We start from the raw sequence: 22,928 nt of genomic DNA, 5'->3' as shown, positions 1-22,928 counted from the left end.
CACTTTGATCAATCCGAATAATTACAAAACAGTCATTTGCTGCTATAGTACAGTATTCAACACAAAAAACGTCACTGGTTCTCATTGGACTCATTTATGTGATGATAGTGTGCTAAGGCCACTATCATGATAAAAGTTAACAAATGATGTATTGTGTGGCCCTGGTGATAGGATATCCTTCCTGGTCGAATATTTCAGCAAATACTTATTGCAGAGGTATAATACTAGCTATCCCCTTATCTTATTTGTGTTCTGTTTAGCTGAATAAAACAGAGCAGCTTTTTCCTTTCATTATCATGGAAATGTATGAAATAGCAATAAATCGGTATCTGGCTATTGAGTCACAGGAGAGTGCTCTCTTTCCTGTGAGTGGCCGAAAGAGCTGAAATACAGCTTGTGCTTGTGGACGTGCTCAGATGAATACACAATAGCTTGTGACTAGAACTCCCTATGGAATGCTGGTCTCTGATCTGTCTCCATATATAGACAGGAACCCATGAGGATGCGTTGGCAGCATCAACTCAAGCTAAACAAACAGGTGAGGGAATGGATATCTTGCTTTCCATTGGACATAGAAACAGGAAACTCCAGCAGGAGATGGATGAGCGAGAGCAGATCAGTAAAAGACTACAGCCGCTTTGAATGTGGCTCATGATTTGTGTGCTCAAGCCAGATAATCAAACAAGTCCTGCCAGCACCCATGATGAGAATTAGTATGCAGAATATTCAACCACAGTGGCCAAAGTAAAAGGAGTAATATACTTGCTAATGTAGAAAGGGCAAAAGGCCGCGAGCAAACTGCACAATTTGCAAGCTCTTAAGAGGCCATGTGAGCCATTAGAGGCTGTCCATGCTACCCATATCCTGCCTGATCCTTCACCCTCAACTCCCACCACACAGAGTACACAGAGCTGCGGCCATGCTCTGCTTTGCATGCTGTTTTTGATACCATATGCTGCTGATTGATAAAATTAGTCCACAGTACTTTCCCTGTATATCATTATATAACAGTATCAGATTGAACTTTTTATTGTTATTGAACTCATGTTTTCTCATTACTGGTGGTTGACACACTTTTTTTTTTTTTTCCTTTTCTTTTTTTTTTATACCCGATTTTCTCCTCAATTTAGTTGTCTCCAATTATACCTGCTAGTTAGGACACCCCCAGTCACACGATACTACCAACGCTAGGAGTGGTGAAGGCTAACACAGGCTTCCTCTGAGACCTGTGAAACCAGCCACCGCTTCTTTTTGAACTGCAACTCACACAACGTCACGGGGCAGCCGAACGTGCTCGGAGGAAAGCGCCAACCGCCAAACGCGTTGAGTGATGGGAGGAGAAGGGGGGCCACCCTACCCAGAGATCAAGGCCAATTGTGCTCTCTTGGACTCCCGGCTACGGATGGCTGTAGCATCACCAGGGATCGAACTCGCTATCTCCTGATGATAGGGCCAACGCTTAGACTGTTGCACCTTTTTAAAAATAAAGAAATGGTTTCTTGGAATGATCTTAAAGAATTCTTCAGTGAAGAAACATTTTTGTAAAAGAGCTTTATGACTGTGAAGATCCTTTTTTTTAAATGAAAAAAAAATGAAAGAAGTAAACTGTCGGTGGGGTGGTGTCCCTCACATCACTGTGGTACTCCTTCAGAACCTTTAGTTAGGAAAGACAATTGTACCGTAATAAATTTCAGTTATATTTTTTAACTTTCTTCAATACCCTGTCCTGTTTCCAGACTTTTAATTTTATTCTTCTGTTGAAAGACAGGTATTGGCATGGTGCAAATATGTACTTGATAAATAAAATCCCCTGGCAATTAATAAAATATAAGATAAAATATTCACTATATTTTTTTTCAGATGGTGTATAAACCACCATAATGTATATTATTTTTAAAAGTGTATATTAAAAACATCTTAACCAGTCTTTTAATTTGCCTGTTTTATGTTTTGCTTCCCTTAAAAAGAGCTTGCACCATTTTTTCAAAATTTCCAATGTTACGATGAGAACAAAGTCCCTGAGAGTGGTTTGATGTGAAATTATCTGTTTTAAAGAAGCTTACTGAGTCAGAATTGTTTACAGTGGTGGTGATAGGAATTAGATGTTAGAAGCATTTAATGCTTCTAAAAACTTCCTCTCAGAAAAGTAATACATGGAATGCCTAATGTCTGAGACCCTTTTCATGGTGGTTCTGAGATTTGGCCTATTTTTTTTTTTTTTTATTTGTTCATGGCGGAGAGGTACACAGAGCATTGTGAGGCAGAAAAGTACACAAAGACATTTTTTATTATTTTTTTTTTTATTTACTACTACTTTATCAGCATTACTTATTTAAACTGGCATGTGTAGGGTCACTGATCATTGTGAATAGTAAGTAAAACGGCCATGTTTGTGTTGCAGACATTGCACCTCATGCTTCCAAACAACTCCACTGTAAAGCAACATGAGTCAGTAAGTTGGTAAGAATGAACCATTTCACACCAAACTGTTATGAATAATTTTGTTAACATCTCAGTGAATTAATTGTACAGAAACATAAAAAATCAGTGGAATTCACATTTAAAATAACACCAAAGAGAACCTTATTGTAAATAATTGTATTGTTAACCAGAAAGAAGAGCGAATGGTAACTTTCTCTCTTTTGCTGTTAATGCATGTTGTTTGCTGAAGCAGCCAGCAAACAACATGCATTAACAGCATAACTAAAGTTTCGTTATCACTGTCAGTACTGCTAAACCAAAAAAAGCCAATATTATTGTGTGACACAAATACAGGTGTATGTGATATCATCCCACACTAATACAATACGAAAGTAAATGTTATCATGATACCAAATCACAGTGCATTCAGCTTGTGTGCACTGCTAGTTTCTTGTATAACCTCATCTCCATGCACTGAGCTAATTGCAAATCGATGTAGTTTTGTGCATTACTCGGATATTGTTTTACCTTCCGAATATTGGAAATGCGTATTGTAATTTCACTCTACTTTTGTCGTCATTGTGGTCACTTAGAAGCGAGTCCTCGTGCATCACAAAGAAAGGAGGCCACAGTGTCCAACTGAAATGACAGCATGTAGTAACATGCTGCCAGGCAGGGTTGGAAACCGGGGCAACAGTGCCATCCTGATCAGAGCGTGAAGTCTTCTGCAGTCACCCTGAACCCCTCCCCCAACCCCAAGACTCTCAGCAGGGTGCAGACACAGAGATGTCTCTCGCTGCCTGGCTCAACTTACTTCTGCACTTTGGTGATGCAGTCAGGCTCCCACTCCACTCAAAACGTGCATTCTTTGTTTTCTGCAATTTTTGTAAATGAGTTTTTTCTCTATTTTTTTCCATGGCACTTCACGCTACTTATGGTCCCCTGTGGAACGCTTCAGATGGAAACAAGTTGTCAGACATCATTGGAAAGCGCAGTGGTGCTGAGGGCTGTTGTGCGCAGGGGCATTATGTAATAATTTATTTGCCAAGTAAATAATTGAATCGGGCTTCAAGGATAACAGCTCCATCTAGGGCAAAAGAGCGAACTCAGGTGGAAAACCACACGGATGATTTATGATTTTCCACTATGCGCTTGGCCTCTGCGGACAGATCCTCTGCGGTCTGGAAGATAGCCACGGCACACTGCCCTTCTGGGGTCATTTTGGCCATTTAAATACGGTTAAATCTAAATGTGGATTAGGCCAACTACCTGAATTTTCATTAAGTAATGTATCTAGAGCTGCTCCTGGCTGTTATAGGATGGGAGGCAAGGCTTGTTTGTTCTTTTCAAAAAGACAAGCTTCAAAGAGGCCTTCCTTACTGTTCTTAGCAGGAAACAAGCACAACAAATATTATTAGGCAGCCAGTTGAGCAGTTATTCAATCATATGTTCATGTATATTTTGTGGATTAAGGTTAAAAACATCATTTTCTTACAAAGCTGTCTTAAACACTGGGAGTTTGTGTTTGATGATATTCAGTTTCACGACTTCAGTGAGAATTGCTCGTGGAGAACACTGCTGTGGAGAGCACTGTTGTCCCTCGAGCAAAATAACTAAAAAAGTTTAACTTTTTACAAACATGTTAAATTAAAATGGTTTCTAGGGCTGCGCCAATTAAGATTTCGATTTCTTTGCAGACAATTTGGCTGATGTTTGATTTTTATTTTCGTTTATCTTAAATCCCAAAGCTCACACTTCACAGGCTAAATGAACACGTGAAACACTTTAGTAGGTTTCTTAGAACTTTCTGTTAGCCAAATTCATAATATAAAAACATTTATTTGCTCTTTAATGGCCCAAACTGGCAGTCCTCATTCTTAAATGAGAAATTGGGTGCCTATTTAAAAAATAAATAAATAAATAGATAAATAAATAAAGTGTCACATCAGCTATTTAGCCCAACAAGTCATGCACAATTATTCAAATACAGCACAATGACTCCTGCCAATGACTTCATATAATTGCTACACAATAAAATATTCAATTGGCCAATTGCCAGTAGCATGTTTGGAGCAAAACTCTGCAGAATTCCAGTCTTGCTCTATTTCAGTTATGCATCACTGTTGGTTACCTTGTATAATGGGATATACAGTAATCAGAATGCATAAGAATATTTGTGCTGTCATTTCATTCGTGTGGTAATTGGGCCCATATCGTGGAAAAATTCATTTTCCTTTTATTTATTTATTTATTTATTTAGAAAGACTTTCATGACTTTCAAAAACATTTCAAAATGTCCTGTTCACTCTCCAGTCACTCTCCAGTAAAAGATAATTAAAATAAATAAAACTACTAAAATACAAAGAAATAAGGCATCTGGGCCCTTTAAAACCATATGGTGCTGGTTTTAATTGGGTTGTAGGCTTTTAGGATTGATAGTGCAATATCCATCCATAAATGAATCCTTACTATATGTGCTGCACTAAACTTTTCACAAGTAAATGCTTGTAGGGGCCAACTTGAATTGAGATTATATGCTTAATAAAAAGGCCAAATCAGTTTCCCTAGATATGCTGTAAATATAGGAAATAGATGTTAATTCATCAGGGCAGTACATAGTGAAAATAACCTACTTAATAGCTTGCAGTACTTCTCTTTTTCTGGAAGGGAAGAAATTTGGGCAGGGAGCGCATCTGGTTGCTGGTGCCAGTGCCATGCCGAATTTGAATAATGTGGCTGAGAAAATTGCACGTTGCCATTTTCATTTAGAAGTGCTCCTGCCAGAGAGCACCATCACGCGTAGAGAGAAAAACAAGACATCCGCTGGTGTTGGTTGCTGGCCGTCGACATTAAAATAGTGTGAAGTAGCAGGGACTTGCTCCAAAACAAGGCTGCTCACAGCCGGGCGTCTAACATGCTGAAAAGTAGCTGAAAGCAGCGTGATTGTTGCTGAAATGTGCGGCCAAGAAAAAAAGAAAGCAGTGAAGTGTAGAAGCAGGAAAAATGGATGACTTCCATGGAAACAGCGCAGGAAGTGTTTGATAATTCCGCACTTGCTAATGACTGACTAGTAGTATGTAGGAAATATGTCAGCATCACTGTTTTTATTCATTTTTTAAATTATGGTTCCTTTGGAAATAAAATGTTTTAAGATGATAATTCCATAATTACTTCTTTTTTTTTTGCATCTCAGATTAGAAACTGAGAAGTTCCTGGCTGTCTCTCAACTCTGCCCTTGAGCTTTGTGATATGCTTGAAATTAATTTGCTTTTACAATCATGTTGTAAGTGCCCTTAGCAGCACTGCATATCCAGTTATAATAATTATATTATACCAGCCAGTTTACTGTATCAAAATATCAGGGTCAGTTTTGAGTCAAATCACAATTTTAATCCCCACTTTGAGCTTGAATTTGAAATGTTTCCAAAAGGTCTGAACTGAAATGAAGAAGAGTCCTGTTGGAAATCTGCCTCAGCAGCCACACCGCAAATGAACTCGGAGCGAGGCAGGGTAACACATTATTAATGGTTTGCCTTTATCTCATGGCCTGTAATTGGTCTCTGGTGATTGCCAAGTATTTTGATTAAGAAATGCTGTTAAACTGATGTATTACGTCTGCAAGTCAGTTTATCTGTCAGATCGCTATTGTAATCAATTGATAATTACAAAAATGATTTATTGCTCGCGTTTGTGTTGACAGACGAACAATAATTGCTAAATGGAGGTTTCAGTGCAGCTTGAGAGAGACTCATTTGAAGTTTTGATTTTTACAGCGTAGACATTATATCCATTAAATGAATGAAATAAATGAAAAGTGATGTGATATCCAACCAAAATGATTCTCTAATATTTTGGGAATACAGTATCAGGTTTTAAGAAATGTAATCCTGTTTGCAAACGACTTGATTGAATAGAACAGTAGAATGGCATGTTCATGTTGTGTTTTGTTTTTCGGTATTATTCTTTCATAATTGAAGATAATCTACCGTACATTTTTCTTTATTAATTTCATCCTCTAGTGACTTGACAAAAAAAAGTCTCATCCGCTGACAGTGTGCGCTTGGAGCGAGATAGAAACAGTGGAATTGTATAAGTGGAAACCAATGAGGGAGTAAATGATCTTGTGTGGAATAATAAGAAAACATCCCTCATTTCGTGACAAAGTAAACATTTTTCTCGTTGTTATCACTGATTGGTCTGGAACAGAGCGGAGTGTTTGCACGGGAACAAAACAGGTCATGTAGTGTGTGAAATAAGCAAACACGGAAAGGATTTTTCTGGCCGGACTCAATCTGATGAGATTAACACTACCCTGCTGGTGCTCTAAAAGCATTTAGGACGGCAGTGATTGCATTGGGAATCTTATTATGTTTGTATTAGGTAGAAAAAGAAAAGATTATTGTTCTCTGTCTGTGCTGACTACATTTTTGAGATGTAGTTGAATGTCTCATTTCACAGTTATTTTGCCAGTGCATTTTTCCTTTTTTCCTGGGGCAGATGACATTTTGCAGTGTGTAGGTCTCTACTGCACAGACAATAACATGATGTTTTGTTTTTTTCTCTTTTTGATGTAGGGGTATACATTTCTTAAAGGTTATACTGGCACCAATTGCATCTCCTCATATGCACTAGGACCTGGCCAATATAAATATTTTATGGCCAGTACAGATGCTGATATCATTAGTATTATACGGTACCATGCAAAAGTCAGAGGCTGCCCTTCATTTATTTAATTTCTAATCAAAATGGCAATTAAGTACAACTTATTCATTTTTCAGGATATTTAGGAGCAGATGAAAGAAAAAATTACACACCTGCATGATGGAAGTCAAAGAAAAACACAAACAAAAATCCTGAAAGATATATAGACAATGAGACTCAGCCGTGCAATACCTGGTACATCACCAAAACTGTCAGCATCAGATAAACAGTACTTAAAGCTTTCTACTTTGAGAAACAGGACAAAATCAAACTCCACTCTTAAGATCTGAAAAAAATCCGCAGGTGTTTCTGTCCATCATTCCTCTGTGGGAAGACAACTCTGTGCTAGTTTAGTCTGGAAGGAAGTGTAGCTGTCGTGAAGCTGTTACTGAGAAAAGAAAACAGACAAAAAGAAGAACATTTTCAACAAAGAAGCTGCTAATGTTTTCAGAACAATGGACTGACCACTTCAGATAGGGACATAGCTAGAACTTTTAGAAAGTGGTGGCCAGGTAAGACCCAGAGACCTTATTGGGGTGGCACAAAAATGCCAAATAATGTTACTATATTAAAATGACATAAAAGTGATTTTTTCCTCTGCATGTAACCGTATATTCAACATATCCAGATGAATCATGTCCACATGAATAAAACAGAACATCAGTACAGTTGTGGCCATAAGTTAACTAAATGACTAATCTGCTGACGTAATATATTTTGGTCATTCATTATTAAATTATTTAATAATTATAAGTAAATTATTTAGTTGAATCAAATAAACTAGAAAATGTTACTTTTTACAGTTCAGAAATGTTAAGAAAAACATATGTAGACGGTCCATAGAAATAATAATACATTTAGGTTCCATTCACTACAGGTTTTACATCTAATGGTGACATTCACTGCAAGTTTTGTGAGTCTAATGATTAGGAAGCTAATCAGACAGCACTGTATAAGGTAACCTAAATGGTAAGTATGTAACATAAACGTGTTACATTATTTTAGCTGACTAATTTTTTTATAGTTAACTCATCTTACTATCTCACTTCATAATGTTGCTCACAGAGCAGCGCTGCTAACGGAACACAGCGCACATTCACCTGCCTGTTTGCTGAGCAAATTAGCCAATCACAGGAAGAATGCTACCTGCAACTTTCTTACTTTCACTAAATGTGGAGGTGGGCTTGCTTATTTCGCTGTGGCACTGGCCACTCCTTGGCTGTACCTCTGTTCCCAGAATCCAGACCCCAACATATGTGAAAGCGAAATGCGATTACTTTGGAGAAGCAGGAAAAGCAGCCAACTTCTAAGACTGAACATTGAAGGTGTGGAACAGTATCCACTTTGAAAAACTAAAAGCAAGTCTCCTAAAAAGAATATAAGCTGTAATAAAGGCAAAGCATGGGCACACTATACTGAAAACATTTATATTATATTTAGTTGTAAAAAATATATATATACTTTTTTCTGTGTTTTGATGAAAGACATTGGAAATAATGCAGTACTGTATTTTTGTCTCTGAATTTTTGCACAGTACTGTATTTTATATTTTAAGTTTGTAGTTCAGTAGTTTTAGTTAAACAGTAGTTTACTGAGTGATATGATTGTCAGTTCTCAGCTGTCACTCTTCTGAAATAAATTCACAGTTTTAAATAATAGATGTATTGTAACACTGAGGAGAGGCTACCCATAATTCTTTACTGTTCTTCCTTTTCTCATCAGTTCTCTTGGCATCATGTTATTCTCATGCTAAAGGTGAGATTTGGATACATTTTATGTATCTTTTGTTATACTGACCTCAGATGGTGTTTTGTGTTTAAATTCATCATTTCACCCTGTATTGCTGTGTTATATAGTCAATACAGCATATATATATTGGTAATGCACGTAGATGCACAGCACCTTTAGTGTTGAATGGACTCAGGTAAGCTCTGTGAACATTCAGGTGAATACTCAACTTATCATAACAATATCAACATCTCCCTGAATAAACCTTTAGCACAAGAGTCTTGGGCAGTGAAGTACATCCCTCTGCAAAGACATTTACTTGATTATCCTTGAGACTGACATTATGCATCTAGCCTCTCACATATATATGTATATTTTATATATATGTAGTGCTCTCTCTGGAAATTCTTTTCCTAGAAGTGAGTAAAAAAGGCTTGTGCTGTGACTGACATGGAGCAGCTTTGTGGAATAACAGCAGAGGCTTTGTTTACTCCAGACAAGGTTTGATGTGGCACCCCTCTGTACCAAACTACAGCAAACAGGAATTTTATCAACTCAACCTTTATTGACAAAAAGGCATATTTATTGTGGAATGTAATGTAATATCACAGTACAGGTGCACAATGTGACAACTTTATTATCATGATACTTCTAGATGTTTTCATAATGCACGATATGGCACAATGAACTATGTGATATAATATATATTATAAGATGTCTGAAAAAGTATGTAAGTTGGAAAAGACAAAGTAGTGCCACAAAAAATATCTGACTATGAACACAGTGATTTCTGTTTAACATTTCACACACTTCTGTGCATTAAATACAATTAAACAGGAGTAATTGTACTTTCTTTGTAATCAGACATGGTGTGTTTGTGTGTGTGTGTGTGTGTGTGTGTGTGTGTGTGTGTGTGTGTGTGTGTGTATTTTATATATAATTATAATATCAGTGCCATGAGTGTTATTGACAGAATAAAAACATATTTGCTAGGCACTTCAGATTTTATGTAAAGTACAATTTAAAACACATCAATACTAAAGAAATGAACGCAATGTTTTTGTGTTAATCTGTTTTCACAAAATTTTACTTTTCACCAAATTAATTATTTTATTTTACATTCAAATTGGCTCATTCTGTGATGCTGTTAACATTTTGAAAATGTTATAATTCTGAATTTTATCAATACTGTGCAACACTAACTCAGGCTACTGTTGTGATCTGTGTCTTTAGCTTCTTTTCCTCCCTCCTCAGTATTAATCCTGTTGTTTTCGTCTTTACAGGAGCACCTGACTATACTCAAAAGATCTCATTAGACTGTGATGAACATCATCATCTTCCACAGACTGAAGGTACCACTCTATTTGTCTGTTTTTTTTAACAAGACCTACTTATACTGTATAATACTGTATATATTCATACGCAGTGTAAAAGGATGATAGTTTCTCTGACTTTCTTCATTTTTGGTTTGGTTTTATGTTCCTTTTTAACCCTTACAAGTTGCAGTTATGTTTGGGGATAGTAAATAACGGTGTAGTTTAGTATTAATCATATTTGAATCATAGGTCATTGAAACAAGCATTTAAATAGTACACCAAAACAGCAGTAATAACTAGACTGTTAAGGGTTAATGTTCTCATATAGGTATGAACTGTTTGTGTTTTCTATGCACTCAAGATTGAAGCCTAGCAAATGTCCTTGTAGTGACAAAGGGTGCATGTATTACCGTACCTTTTACCATTTTCAGTCATACTTTTATGTATAAGAAATTCATTGTTAATTTTAGTTTCCTTCAGTTGCTCTGACAGTGGAAAGTGAACACTTTGATGTGTAACTTAATTGTTAGCTGAAATTTAATCCTTTCTCTTGACCCATGTTGAGATTTGTCTTCATGGATTTGCCAATTGGTTGACCAGTAAAATTCCATCACCTGGCAATTACAGGTTTTGTGCATGTAACTCTGGATCTTCAAAAGGTCAGATTCCAAGCATAAAGGTCACTGAGAATGCCCAAACCTCTCTGCTCCTGTATCCAGGCTTGGTTAAACAAAATTGATTTAATTGGGTTAGCCTGTTGTGAAGCCAGCCTAATAGGACATGCAGCTTTTTGATTCTGGGATTTGCAGTGACCATTCCTGACCTGCTTGTTGTGGGAGTCCAGGGATTTGGGTCAGTGGTCAGCATTTCATGTGTTTGAAGCTGAAGCGCCAAAATTCATTTCAAGTTCTTTCTCATAGGAGAACATACTACAACAGCCAATGTAATATAGTGTAAATATGGCTCATAATTAGGAACAAGTCATTAGTTTTATAAGATATTTAAGGTAATAAAGCTAAAGTCTGGGATGAAATGTGTACTTATCTGTTCCAAGTTGATTATACAAGAGTTATAAAAGCAAAGGATTTAAATGATTGCTTTTCAGCAAATACATACTGAAATCTTACAAGTACTATAAATATGTTTTTATTAATCAGTCCAACAGTATTTCTTTTTCACAAGGTTATGTATGTATGTGTGATAAATAGTGTGTACCTGCAGCATACATTCTTAACAATAACAGCATATATGCTGTCAGTGATGCTTGACAGCTCTGCTGAATAGACCATAAGGTGTTGAGTAGATGTATGTGCCACAGAAAAGTTGTTACGTTCATGATTGTGCTGGGGTGATATACTGGTGTTGGTATTATACAGAAATACACATTTTTAGTTTTTGGTTCATGTAGACACTCCTTCGAGTAGAACTCTGAAGTCATTAACATTTGAAAAACTGTTGCACACTGTGATAAACAGAAATGTTCCATATCCAAAACATTTTGTCCTACCTACGTTTTTCCTCCAAATGGAATGAAAATATGGATATTGCTACACGCAGGCTAACACTGCTGAGTCGCTGGTGTTGTTGTATAATAGTGGATCTATTTTGATGTGACATTACTTCAATGGGCAAGACTATTATCTTGCTAAACAATTTCATAATTCAGAGGATCCGGTGACACTCAGGAGGAGAACGAGTTGTACTAAAGGACTCAACATGGCTCAATTTGCCATTCTAACAGAATGCTACTTTTCAAGTTCGTTTTAATTCTGTTTCAATTTCTGGACAAAATCAAAAACAAAGGTGAAGACATTTATGGTAATAATAATGATATGTCATGACCTTCTGTGTCCCTCTTTTATGCATGATTTGCATAGTAATGATGATGCATGTTGATCCTATTTTCTCACTTTTTTAAAAATAGCAATCACTGTGGCTTAACACTGCTGTCCACCTACATCACCCATGCCTAAACACACAAACACACACACACTTACAGAAAGATTAAGACATCTCAGGCCTGGTTGGTTGTGGGTGGTGCGGTGTCATAGTTAGACCCCTGGGGGGCTTTCTCACAGCAGGGGTCACAGTAGCCCATCTCATGCAGGCCATTGAGCCTAATACGTGTGAACGAGCTGCATTCACAAGCCATCATGATCAAGTCCCACAGCCTGGTCCTGTTTAAGAGCCATTAGAGACTGTGCTTTAGTATAAACACCATCTGAGAGAGTATGAAGTACAAAAATAATCCAGGCAGGCATCCAGCCCCTGAGCTAGCACTAAATAAAATTGCTTTTCTAGATTCTAGATGCAGTATGCATGACTCAGGTAACCAGTGGATAACACATATGCTATTTAACATTTTGCTAAACATATAAAACAGCTCCTTAAATATATGGTCGATTTTCATGGCTTTTTTTTACGCATACAATGTAGAGTATTTTGCATAGTAGTGTAGAGCACAATGGGATTCTAGAATGTTTTCATTTGCATGCTTTAACTCATTTCCATTAGCACAGTGGCCGAAAATGCTCATGTGATTTGGCTTAATACTGACATACCATTAGAATCCCATAGTGAGGTGCTAGCAGAAATAGCATGATGATAGAATGTTTTTTTTAACCAAGTTTTAACATTTATGTCTGAACTGAAGGCCTAGCATGGCCTCATGGTTCGCCACTGGTGTATATGTGTTGTGTCCCAATAGCACTTAATAACGTATTTACTTAACCCATTAAAATCCCATGCTTATTATGGCCTAAGTCTTACTACAATGCAAACTGTCAAACTGGAGTCATTCTTGTGTGAAAGTGTGATATGTTTTGGCTATTTAAGGGCTTCAACCTTTTTGTAATAACACTCTGTAGGTTCTGTACAAATTCTTTAAGGGTTTTCCGGATGGATTAATCTGAACACCTTTAAACGTGTGTTGCTGTGGGAAACCTGCATCTCTTAATGCACCCATGAGATGATTTGAATGTATTAACATGATGTAAACCTTGACCAGAAACATTTAGTGCTGTATTGCACAGCCTTACTGAAACTAGAAACTCCTCACTGAAACTCCATACTGCAGAATCTAGACAGCTCTTTGATAGTACTGAATAGCTGTAGAGAAATATTAGCTATGTCAGTAATCTTTAGTCCCTTTGATGGCAAGAACATGCAGCAGAGGTTGTAGACAGATATTGTCACTGAAGTAGGAAGTGTAGCAATAGCTCTTTCCAGACAGGGTGGATTAGTAAAGAATGAAGCAGCCACAAACCGGTTCTGTGATGGAATGAAAATTTGTAGAGAAGTAAGATAACACTGATGTGCTTGAATGCTAGCTAGCTTTGCCTGCTAAAATGTGTGTTAAAAGCTGGTCTGGAAGCTGTGGGGATGCACTGGAAGGCGGAGACGGCGTTGATTGACAGGCCAGCTCAGAGGAGCTGTGAGGAGAAGGTTACCGTTTCCTCGCCAAATGTCACCACATTCAGAAACTTTAGAAACAGTGTCACCTCCACTGACATTGATCGCTTAAGCTGGGCCCTCCATCTCCTGTTTTATGGATGACCAAGTGAAAGAGCGTGGACTCTGTAGAACACAGGATCCCTATGGGCTGCTGCTTTTAGCATTGATAGAGATATCTTCAGGACTATGGGGAATTTAATACTGAGAGTATCTGTAGGCATACTGGATTGGTTTCAGTCAAAAGGTCAGTCAAATAATGCCTCTAGGGCAGAATTTGTTCTAAACATGACATACTTCACCTTTGCTTGTTTGTGTGTGCGCACTGATGAGCCCGTACTATTGTTGCATCAGTCAACAACAGCTGCAGTTATATGAGAATACAGTCTATATGAGATGACTGTTCAGCATTAGTCTATGAGAATAATAGGATAAGTGTTAATTTTACATACATCGCTGCTGTCGGAAAAAAACCTTGTATCTCCATTTTGTTGTTTTTTCAGTTTTTTACATTATTAAAAATGCCTGTTGCCCTTTACATTGTGTCAAAAGTTCATGATGAATGGACCAAAAGAAATGGCCCAAAATTGCTTGTAAAAAAGTCTGGTTCCACTGACTTACATTAAAAGTAAAGCATGTTTTTTCATTGTCCTGTAAATTTACCATTTTGGAGATACAAGGTTTTGTTCTGACTACAGCTATATAGATGGCAAAAGGCTCAAATTATGTTACTCGTACAAATCGCTGTAGACAAATACACTCTTATACATTTACAGTGGTAGGTAAATGTAGTACTGTGCCTAACAGAGTAGTGGTATTTCTGAACTATGCACTCATTAACTATAGTCAACACTCATTATTATCTAGACGTTTTACGTTTTTAAGTTGATTTCATGTATTTTTATTATTGTATTATATTGCTTAATACAATGCATATATAAAAACACGTTGTAGATAATATTGCTCAATAAAAAGATAAGATTATCCCTTAGTAGCCCTACAATGGGGAAATTTTGAAACATTCAACATTCTCTGCCAGTGGAAAGTAGTAAAGTGATTATTTACATTGAAATAAGTTACAACATATCTTACAACAATCTACTAATGAGAAATATCTATTGACCACATTTAAGAACATTTCACTTGCTAAGACATAACATTTTTCCAGGGAGATATTTTCAAAAATTTGAATTATAATTTATTGCATCTTCATTGCATTATCCAACAACTTTATCACATGTCCATGTTGTGCAACCTTAATAGGTAGAGAAATAGATAGCATGAGAGAGATGGAGAGAGAGGAAGAGAGAGAGAATAACTTAGTAGGGCTCCATAGCCTATAGCAGCCCCTGGTTCACAGAATGAGTCAGCCTGTCATCGCAGTCCAAACGACTAGGAAACCTCTGGCCCGTCACTGTCTCAGGAGACACCTCCTCTCAGACTGCTGGCTGACAGGTAACATCTCAAACAGCCCTTGCGCCAACTCATGCTTGCCAATCACTCGCCTCTGTACCCGTCCTTCCTGCATCTGTCACTCAAATCCCTTCCACTGTTTACCTGCCCAGAGTACATACAGCTTTATACTTTCCACCTAAAGCAAAACATATCTGGCAGATGTGGACTTGTGTTTGAAAAACATTTCATTTAATACCACAGAGATTTTTCAGACTTTCCCTGTGCATCTGTGCTATAAACATCTTCTATTAATTAGAAGGAAGAAAGGAAAGTTGCCACAGAGCCTTGTGTAGAGGGTGTTTGCATTCTTGTCTTACGAATATGTGTGTTAGCAATTACTCTACAAAACACATTATAAACTACAAGTTAGACCTTTAATGTGAGTTTGCCCATGTGCCCACATTGTAAATGCATGCGGTGTGTACAAAAAACACAAGAACCTCTTAGTTCTCTTTAAATATACCATGCAAGTTCCTTACTTTAGGTATATTGATAAATTTAATCACACTACCAGAGAAAATGTTGCATTAAAGTGTGATGTTCCTTATGTTTTTACTTGGAGCTGCCATATAGTTAACTTTGCATTGACTGCAGAATGTAATTCAGTTTTGAGTCCAGTTATGGTCTGCTGTAGGATTTTATGCGGTACGAGAGGCAAACTTGGCCTGCCTCTCGTTATTTGTTGCCTAACTTTTGAACTGCAAATGTGATATTTATCTTGGAGGTTTTGGACCATACTCCTTGTTCCATAGCATGTCTGAAGTGTAAAGGTTTGCCTTGGGCACAAAAATGTGTGTAAGCAAGCAAGGAAACCACCTCCAAAAACCACACTGGAAAGATGAGATCAAACCAAGACTTGTGAAAACAGCTCCAGAAAGGTTTAGGTTCCACTTGTACAATCATGCTGTACTTTTGTAAGACTGTGACGGCTTCATTGTATTCCAATCCTTGATGATCACATTAAGACCCAGTGTGCACATTTCAGAAAGGACCCAAGACTATGTAATTCTAACTGTCTAAAATTAATGTATTTGACTTGCTTTATTGCCTCATACTTTACCCTGCAGTATTTAATACATATACAGGACTGTGCAGAAATCAGAGACCACCTTTGATTTCTTTCCAGTCAAAGTGGTTATTAAGTTATGAAGTTCTTAATTTCAGGAGATTCTTCTGAGTAAATCTGACTTCTATGTAAGATAATCCACTTGCATATGGAAGGAGAAAGTTAAACTAAAGTAAGCAAGACACTGGGAGTTTCCAAAATTGGAGTCCAAAAATGATGAAAAGGCAATTTAAAAATGTGACTCCTAAAAACATGCAAGATCTGATAGACCACCAAATCTGTGACCATCATATAAACTGTGCTTAAATCTTTCATCTTTGAGAGAGAGGAGAAAATTAAGCAGCACTCTTACTTCAGATCTGAAAAATTCCCAGGTGTTTCGGTCTATCCTTCTGCTGTGAGAAGACAACTCAACACTCTGAGTCTGAATTAATGTGTAGCTGTCAAGAAGCTGTTACTGCAAAAAGTAGAAAAATGGCAAATTAAACTAATTGTATTTAAATTAAATTAAGCTGTTGGTTTTCTCAGAAGAATGGACCATCGTCCCTAGACCTCAACCTCATTGAATGTGTTTGAGATTTCTTGCATCATGAGTGGCAGAAAATGCAACCAACTGCTAAGACTGAACTTTGGAGTGTCTGAAGCTGAAAGCAAGATTCCTGAAAATAAAAGCAGAGTGTGAACATATTGACTACTGAAAGATTAGATTGTTTTTGACTGTTTAGGATTCTGTGTAATCTTCTGTTAAGTATACAGTACTGTGCAAAAGTCTTAGAAACTTAAACACATTGCTAAAACATTTATCTTGGCATTATGCATGTTTTTGCTTGTAAAAACCCATTGCATATCATTAGCATAGAAGCAAATAAACATACATACAGTGAAAGATAACAAGAATTTCTTATTTTCCAAAAAACAGCTAATATTTAATCAGCTAATTTGAAGAAAAGTTTTTCAGATTTCTTTTTGTGGCTCCCAGCTATTAGCCAAACAAGATATTGGTGATAAGTGCAAATAATACTGGACTGCAATGAAGAAAGGTGTTTTTTTTAAATGGTTAAATAAACTTAATGACATACATAAAATTACTACTTACGTTGTCAATATTGAACGTATTTATTGTAATATTTTTGTTTTTCTGAGCAAATAAATGCTTATTGCCCAGATAAGCAGCTTTTTAAATTTAATTTTCTCAGGTGCCTAAAGATTTTGCACAATACTGTCATTTTTCTGCTTTTGTCCTGATCCTGAAAAGTGAAAACTTGTTCTTTATCTGCATTTTGAAAATTAGATAATGGAAAATTAATGTAAATTAGATAAATTAAGTGTTTTTTTCTGACTTTTGCACAGTCCAGTATAATTCAGTCATGGCATGCTTAGCTACTCCTCTTGTGGAGAAGTTGATGTTTCATAGGAGGTCACAGGTACCAAATGTGATGCATTAGTGGTTCACCAGTGACATTGCTGTGACAGTTAAAGTATGGTGAGAGGTTGAGGTTAGTGGTTATGTTTGCTTTGATGGTTTTGCTTTAATTTTTCTCTTCACCAGCAGGACATCCATTAGCGGTGTTTTCAGTTCCATTAAAGGCATTCCAAAGAGATTTATAGACTAGTTCCATGTGTTGTACAGATGTCAGGGGTATTGGGGGAAGGTGTTGGTGTCTGACCTGTGAAAACACATTCCTAAGGTATATACTTTTGCAGTATATATCACCTCTGTGTTATGAAGCATTTTAACCATTATAACATGATTAACTTATGATTTTCCACAGAGTGTGGATTAAAATATGGTGGAAGTGCTTGTACTATCTACTATAATTCTGTTTTATGCCTCTTCTGCTCAGGGAGTAAGAAGTAGATCACATAGACTAACCACAATGCTATTTAAAGGAACCACTGGAAGCAATTTTAGTTCATGTATTACACGAGGAGCTGTGTACACATGTCATATGTCAAAGCATAACCCCTTTACGTCCATCATCATCATCTCCTCGGGGGTCTCTTGAAGAGCTGACCTTATTTAATGCGATATTGTAGGTTAAGATAGCAGAACCTACCCTATTTGTCTTCCCACAGAAGCCATTAGAGGAATTGCAGTGGCTCAGTAGACGGCGACTAGAGAGCAGTGATGGGTTGGCAGATAGAGAGAACATACAGCATTGTGAGCTCCTGCAGACAGACGCGCTCCGTCAAACGAAACCACCTTTGACAAATCTGCCTTTATCCCATTTAGATATATGATGGTTGACCGTTAGAGTTGCCATAAAATATACACTGATCATCCATACTGTTAAAGCCATCTCCTTGTTTCTACAGTCATTGTCCATTTTATCAGCTCTCCTTACCATATAGGTGCATTTTGTAGCTCTACAACTACAAGCTGTAGTTTACGTGTTTTTCAAAATTATTTATTTATCTATCAATTTATTTATTTATTTTTTATTTTAAACCACATACATATATAACACACATCATTGTATATATCTTTACATACATCCATGAATAAACATACATATACATCCATCCATCCATCCATTTTCTAAGCCGCTTCTCCCTTGGGGTCGTGGCGGGGTGCTGGAGCCTATCCCAGCAGTCATCGGGTGGAAGGCAGGATACACCCTGGACAGGTCGCCAGTCCATCGCAGGGCAAACATACATATACAGATACTTAAAAAATATATATAACCTATCTTTTCATTCTGTTATTTTCGTCCAGTTCGTACTCAGTTCGTAGTTCATTGTAGTACAGATGTCATATGAATTCCGTAGTGGTGAGGCTTCAACCTTAAAATCCCCATAATTTCCCACTCACTACTCACCACCCCGAGCTAATACCCTATTTGGTGGAACAACATGAGAGGAAATAAAAAATAAAATTTGGCTGAGCAGACAATACACAACCAACATAGACAAGACAGACAGCTATACAACCGACATGGACAAGACATAGATGTCACAGTCATAGATGCACATTAATGCATGTACCTAATAAATTAAAAAGAGTTGCAGTTTTGCATGCTGTAACAACACATTATTTTTTATTTATTAATTTAGCTATTTTTGATTCTCTATTTATTTGTAATAAATGAGACATATTTTTGTGTTCCTTTTAACAAGGATGTGGAAGAGAGGACATCTGTTGCTAATTCTCAATATAATGTGTAAAGTATGACCAGTTTTTTTATTTATATGCTTTTGTGTTATTTTTTAATCTTCCAGTCATTTGTTCTAGATTACAGCGATCTATAAGGATCTATCTTTCCAATTAAGTAGAATAATATTTTTGGCAATGGTGAGAGATATTAGTACAAAAGGTTTAACATGTATGGGTAACGCTAGTGAGGAGATGTCATTAAGTAGTGCTATGACGGGACAGGCCGGGACCCCAAGTCCCAGGATCTCAGATAATTTGCCTATGACCTTCAATCAGAAATCTTGAATATGAGGGCAATTCCAGAATGCATGACAATAATTATCTGTTAGATCTGGACAGTGAGGGCATTTGTTACTGTGGTTGAAACCCATCAAATGCAGTTTGTCAGTTGTAATATGAATTCTGTGAGGGATTTTGTATTGTATTAACTGCAGCTTGGAATTGTCCGTTATATAGAATATATTATTACATACAACCTGCCAGCTGTAGTTTATATGTTGCTCTGTATGCTTTAATAGCCCCCTTTCACTGTTTTTTAGTGTTTAGGACCCCCACAAGACCACCACAGAGATGGTATTATTTGAATGGTGGATCATTCTAAGCACTGCAGTGACACTGACATGGTGTGTTGCGCTGGTATGAGTAGACCAGATACAGCAGTGCTTCTGAAGTTTTTAAACACTTTAGTGTCACTGCTGGCCTGAGAATAGTCCAACAACGTCTTGTGGACAGCGTCCTGTTACCACTGATGAAGGACTAATGGGTGACAAACACAAACTGTGCAGCAACAGATGCACTAATGTCTCTGACTTTACATACACAAAGTGGTCCAGCAAGGAAGCTAATGTCTAATACAGTGGACAGTGAGTGGACATGGTGTTTAACTTCACACCGCTAAGGTACAAGGAGGTGATTATTAGGACAGTGAGTGTAGATATCCCCTAAATTCATTTAGTGCTTTCATCACTTGACTTCTTCACAACTGCTGTCTATGCTTTGCATATGTAGAGGAAGGTTTCAGTATTTATGCAGTATGTATATTATAGACATATAATACCAAGGTGTACCACAGTCCTGAACACTTTGGAATACTGTCACTGAGTTTAACACTTTATTTAAAATTTTATTTAAATAAGTTTCATTCAAGTTCATTCAAGTGGTTTCACAAGATCACACACCTCTGGTTTACTTGGTACCACCATGCCATCACTTTCCGATCCCATGCTTTATTTGATGATTATAGAGCTGTTTTAGTGTGTCATTAGTCTGAGCACTTTCAAAGCTCAAAGTAAAGGTTGCAATGCTGTCCTTTCATACTCTGTGTGCTAGCTAGAGGACAAAGATTTTACCACTCAAAAAAAGGGGAAAATTCTAACAGTTGTATTTCTCTTTTGTATTTGTGTTCTGTTTTTTTTGTATTTGCATTTGTTTTTTTGTGATTTTTGCATCCTTGAATTTGAGGAGGGCGGCACGGTGGCATGGTGGGTAGCGCTGTCGCCTCACAGTAAGGAGGGCCTGGGTTCGATTCCCCGGCCGGGCGGTCCTCTCTGTGTGGAGTTTGCATGTTCTCCCCGTGTCTGCGTGGGTTTCCTCCGGGTTCTCCGGTTTCCTCCCACAGTCCAAAGACATGCAGTCAGGCCAATTGGACATGCTAAATTGCCCCTAGGTGTGAGTGTGTGAGTGACTGTCTGTGTCTCTCTGTCTGTCTGCCCTGCGATGGACTGGCGACCTGTCCAGGGTGTATCCTGCCTTCCGCCCGAAGACTGCTGGGATAGGCTCCAGCACCCCCCCGCGACCCTGACGGAGAAGCGGCTTAGATAATGGATGGATGGATGGATGAATTTGAGGATTGGAGCTTCAAAAGGAGCTCTGATTCTCTGGTTTGTTGTTGAGTTCAAATATTAACAGTCGTTCTCCAGAATCACTATGCCTTTGAATGCCTTTATTGGTACCACTCCCAAAAACCCTGATTGGTCCATCTCTACCTGAGACATTGTCTTGCAATAGTTTTGAGAATAGATTTTGATCTAAAAATTTGGGATGTATGGCAAAGTAGTACTCAAAGAAATTGTCTTTATTATTATTATTGTTATTCTGATTCTTATTATTATTGTTGTTGTTGTTAGTTGTTGTTGTTATTGTTTACTGTGTATATTTTAGCATTATTATTTAGTATTACATAAAACAAACTAGACATGTGGGTTTACTCTTTGTTTTTAAAGGTAAAAAAGTGACTACATACATACAATTTCCCCTCACTACCACTGTAAAGAAAATTGGAGTTGGAACGTTTCTCTACAACACACCATTTTAAAACCACAGAAGCCTAAATGACTTTGTTTACACTGATTGAATTATTCTGAAATTAAAAAAGTCAGTAAAATACCCCTTTAATGAATGCGACGTGCCATCAGAGAAGTTTTCAAAGATAGACGTCCCCAAAATGTAGCAACAACATACTGTTAATTATTTTAAAATCAGAATACGAGATTTATGTACATGTATTATCTTATGCATGTAGTATTTTATTCTTGATAGAATATCATATCAACTATGATAAAAGGTTATTTCATTCAAAACATAATATTGCATTTTTATGTCAGCACATGCCTAGTATATTGCTTGAAACACTAAGACTGGTGCTTTCAGTGCAGCTGTGTTAATAGAGAGAATTTAAAGCATATAGGTTTAATCTTGTGGGTCAGTAGAGGGTCAAAATAGAAATAGCAAGATATATATATATATATATATATATATATATATATATATATATATATATATATATATATAGCTATGTATATATGTGAGTATGTGTTAAATCTCTGATTTGTACAGTTAAGGTTGGGCAACATGACAGTCTTATGACTGTAATGCTATATCATTGAATTAAGCTGCACTTATTTTATTGTACTGCACTCTGTATTGTAGTTTATTGTATTGTATCTTATTGTTATTGTATTACATTGAATGGCACAGAGTTCTGTGTTCAACTCTGTTTCTTTTTCTCTTGGTTTCTGCAGTGACATTTTGTTTCTAGCAGTATCTGAGCTCAGGACTGTCTTTTCCTCTAAGCTATTGGTAACTAGCAAAGATACTTTCTCTAGATTGACAAAGCACTTCTTGTAAGTCACTCTGGATAAGAGCGTCTGCTAAATGCTGTATCTGTAAATGTAAATGTAAATATCATATCAACATACACTCACTGGCCGCTTTATTAGAAACAACTACCTTATATCTGCTATGGTTGTCCATTTTATCAGCTCCGTTTACCATATAGGTGCACTCTGAGGTTCTACAATTATAGATTGTAGTCCATCTGTTTATTTGTATAATTTTTTTATCCTGCCTTTACCCCATTAATCAATGATCAGGGCCCTTGCAAGACCCCACAGAACAGATATTATTTGTGTGATTCATCAACAGTTACACTGAAGTGCTATTGGTGTGTGTTGTACTGGTACAAGTGGATCAGACACAGCAATGCTGCAGGACCTTTTAAGCACTGTGTCGACCCACTGTCTACTGCACATGCCTACTTTGTTGTTTCACAGTGTAGATGTAAAGTCAGACAACTCCAGCAGTTTAAAAACTCCAGCAGCACTGCTGTGTCATGTGTGACTTGTACCAGCACAACACA

General features: G+C 37.1%; 1 protein-coding gene across 1 annotated transcript in view; it reads left to right on the top strand.

Annotated features, from left to right (window-relative positions):
• LOC108411895 (kelch-like protein 29) overlaps window positions 1-22,928 on the top strand; it is a 260,527-nt gene that overhangs the window by 4,195 nt on the left and 233,404 nt on the right. Inside the window, exon 2 of the mRNA XM_017683689.2 lies at window positions 10,134-10,202. The gene's annotated coding sequence lies outside the window, so the exon portion shown is untranslated. The remainder of the gene's footprint in view (window positions 1-10,133; window positions 10,203-22,928) is intronic.

Source organism: Pygocentrus nattereri, chromosome 4 (genome assembly GCF_015220715.1).
Source record: "Pygocentrus nattereri isolate fPygNat1 chromosome 4, fPygNat1.pri, whole genome shotgun sequence".
NCBI classification, from domain to species: domain Eukaryota; kingdom Metazoa; phylum Chordata; class Actinopteri; order Characiformes; family Serrasalmidae; genus Pygocentrus; species Pygocentrus nattereri.
Note: the sequence above shows the minus strand (reverse complement) of the source record. Positions and strands in the feature narration are given on the sequence as shown.